Below are 4,044 nucleotides of genomic sequence, written 5' to 3'. Positions count from 1 at the left end.
ACTAATAAGTAACAATGTTAGTATTATTAGCATGAAGAATGAAAATGAGATTAGCATCAACCTCAATGAGTGTGAAACGTTAATTGATGACTGCCCCCTATTTTTAAATGTTACATTTATGAATTTATCGTTACTTTGTCATAGTTTTTATTCATTCAATGATTCGTGTAGTTGTGAGCATCTTAAGTTCACAGCTAATGTCACTGATTATTGTACAGGTGAAGTGTTTGACTGGAAAAATGAATTGGAAGTATGCATTAATGACTCCACTGATTCTATGTGTGACACTGTAACTATTAGGCCAAAGTATAACGCATTTAATATTGATTACTATTGTGATAATAGTTGGGAATTATATGATGATCAAACTCACAGAAATTATCCTGAATTATATTATGAGTTATCCTCTTTTTGTTATGATAAGATTATCGGTACTGGCCCTCATACAATAACATTGTCTATTAGTACTATAGGACCAACAAAAGTCAGCACTTGTAAAACTGTGAATGTCACAAGCAAATGCCAAGAACCTTACAACATCATCGATGGATATTGTGGGCTATATCCAAAGTGTAATAATTCAGATCAAGAATATTGTCCTTATGCAATATATTGCTTCTCTGACGATTATGATGACGATGTTGATGATTGTTTTAATGGCATACCAGCATGTACATATTATAATGATAATATTTCGGTTGGGTTGTGTGCTATTTGTCCTTCTGGTAATGGAGTTCCTATAAATAAAATTAAACAATGTGTTAGCTGCCATCATTACTTATCAAGTATACTAGTTTTCATTGGAATAGAAATACTGCCTATGACACTCATTGTATTAATAATAATAGCATTTAATATACAATTAACTAATGGATCAATTAATGGATTAGTTTTCTATTCTCAAATAGTTTTTGTGATTTTTTCTGATTTTGTTCTACAAACTATGAATGACTATATCTATTTGTATGATCTCTTTGCCTCACCTTGCAGTGTCTTCAATTTAGACTTTACACCATTTCTTGGTAACTATTCATTATGTATTGCTCCTCACATGTCACCATTAGGAGCAATCTCCTTTTGGTATGTGGTAGGATTCTATCCATTGCTCCTCCTCCTCTTACTCTATGTTTGGATAACATTGTATGATAAAGGTTACAAGTGTGTAGTATTGGTTACTAGACCATTTCATCGTTGCATGGCTCGTTTCTGGAGTATGACTGGCATTGAGCCATTTTTTACTCACTCTATAGCATCAATATATATACTCTGCTTCACTCCGTTAGCTATCACTTCCTTTCAAATATTACGTTTTCGATTAAATGATAATGGCTTTTCATTCTTTTATGATGCAAAACAGCCTTATTTTGGTGGTATTTATCATATAATGGCTGGTATTTTTGCTATCTTAGTTTTATTGTTTGTGATACTCCTTCCTACACTTTATATGCTTCTTTATTCATTCAAATGGTTTCATAAGTTATTGGATTGCTTACACTTGAGGAAACAGCTACTGATATCACTGGGCGATGTGTTTACTGGTCCTTATAAGAATGGAACTAATGGCACGTATGACTATCGTTTCTTTGCTGCGTTATATTTATTATTGAAGATACTTATTATGCTTCTTCAGATTGAATTTCCTATTGAGCTTTTTGGCGGAACATTCTTAATGTTGTCAACAATACAATGGTGTTTAATTTCACTACTAGCATTATCAATTTTTATTTTTCGTCCTTTTCAACGAAATGTCCACAATTTTTGTGAAGTACTGCTTTTTTGCTTTTTAATTACTAATGTTGCTTTGTATTATATTACATTCGGCATGTTAATTGCATATTTCAATGGTATTTTATTTTTTGTATTACTAATCTATGTAATGTATCAATTATGTAAGATGGTAATTAATTGTTATAAATACCACAAGTATCCCCCCATTAGAGTACAGGAACAAGAAAATCAGCCATTAGCTGTTGATGATGATTGGATTGCTGATCGTATGGAGAATCCACAAGAATATGATGAACAGCATGTTCCTGTTAGACTGGATGATTTATCAGTAGAACATTCTCAAGACAATACTGTTGCTGCTAATTATGGTAGCATCAATAATAATAAAACTGTTAATACTAACTTAAGTTTATAATTTTTTGGTTAATTTTGTACTCGCTTTTTTCTACATGAGCTTTGTTGAAAAATTATTCATGCCACAGACCCTCTCTACATGCCATAACGCCCACTATACAGAAAATTCTGTGGGCGTCATTTATCTACACCCCTAGCTATCTGTGCTATCTCTGATCTGTCTATCATCATGTTCTCTGTTGCAATTTTCCTGCTATTTCTTTCTCCTGTTTTGTCTGCTGCTGCTGATATCTATGTCAGTTCATCTGATGGTATCAACAATACCTCTTGTTGGACTGGAGGAGTTCAAACACCTTGTGCTACTCTTGATCTAGCTATACAAGGAGCAGCAACTGCTGTACAAGAAAAAAGAGGAGGAGGAGTGGTACAAAGCAAGTCAGGTATAGTTATATACCTTTTACCTGGTACTTACACAGCTACCGTACTAGAACAACAACTAATAAGTAACAATGTTAGTATTATTAGCATGACGAATGAAAATGAACAAGTTAGGATCACTGTTCCTAGGTCTAGTACGGATTTAGTCCAGTATACATCTCCAGCAGTAGAATACAATTGTCCTCAGTTAAATATTGAATTTCTTAATAATTTATCATTACGCTGCTCACAATATAGCGGTTGTGAGTGTCTTAAGTTCACAGCTAGTGTCACTGATTGTGGAGGTGAAGTGTTTGACTGGAGAAATGACTTAAAAGTATGTATTGATGACTCAACTTCTAACTGCACATATGAAACTATTACAAGGGAATGTGACTATTATAACTGCGATTTGTATAACGAATATCCATATTTATATTATGAGTTATCTTCTTCCTGTAATGATAACATTGATAATCTTTCCGAAATGACATTATATTTTAGTACTATAGGTCTAATAACAGTCAGTACTAATGTGAATGTAGCAAGGAAGTCACTTAATCCTGCAATGTGTAGTTTGTATCAAAAGTATTGCCCATATACTGGTACATCAGATTGTCGCTTTACCCCAAATTGCCATAATTGTGATTATGAATATGATGATTATATTATACAGATATGTACATATTATATTGCTAATATTTCAATTCTTTGTCCTATTTGTCCTTCTGGTAATGGAGTTCCTATAAATAAAATTAAACAATGTGTTAGTTGTCATCATTACTTATCAAGTATACTAGTTTTCATTGGAATTGAGGTACTGCCAATGACAATTATTGTATTAATAATAATAGCATTCAATATACAATTAACTAATGGATCAATTAATGGATTAGTTTTTTATTCTCAAATAGTTTTTGTGATTCAGTCAGATTATAATTTAATGACTGGTAGTAACACTCACTATCAAACGTATGATCTCTATGCCTCACCTTGCAATGTCTTCAATTTAGACTTTACACCATTTCTTGGTAACTATTCATTATGTATTGCTCCTCACATGTCACCATTAGGAGCAATCTCCTTTTGGTATGTGGTAGGATTCTATCCATTGCTCCTTCTCCTCTTACTCTATGTTTGGATAACAATGTATGATAAAGGTTACAAGTGTGTAGTATTGGTTACTAGACCATTTCATCGTTGCATGGCTCGTTTCTGGAGTATGACTGGCATTGAGCCATCTTTTACTCACTCTATAGCATCAATATATATACTCTGCTTCACTCAGTTAACTGTCACATCCTTTAAAATATTACGTTTTCGTTTTCAGTATTCTAATAGTGAATCTACAGACAATGGTGAATTTTCTGACAGTAATACTTTGTTATTCTTTTTTTATGATGCAAAACAACTTTATTTTAGTGCTATTCATGTATTGGTTAGTGTTTTTGCTATCTTAGTTTTATTGTTTGTGACACTCTTACCTACATTTTATATACTTTTTTATCGATTCAAATGGTTTCACAAGTTATTGGGTTGCTTACA

Source organism: Amphimedon queenslandica, unplaced genomic scaffold, assembly GCF_000090795.2.
Source record: "Amphimedon queenslandica unplaced genomic scaffold, v1.1 AMPQUscaffold_13210, whole genome shotgun sequence".
Lineage (NCBI taxonomy): Eukaryota > Metazoa > Porifera > Demospongiae > Haplosclerida > Niphatidae > Amphimedon > Amphimedon queenslandica.
The sequence above is the reverse complement of the archived record's forward strand: the minus strand, read 5'-3'. Positions refer to the sequence as shown.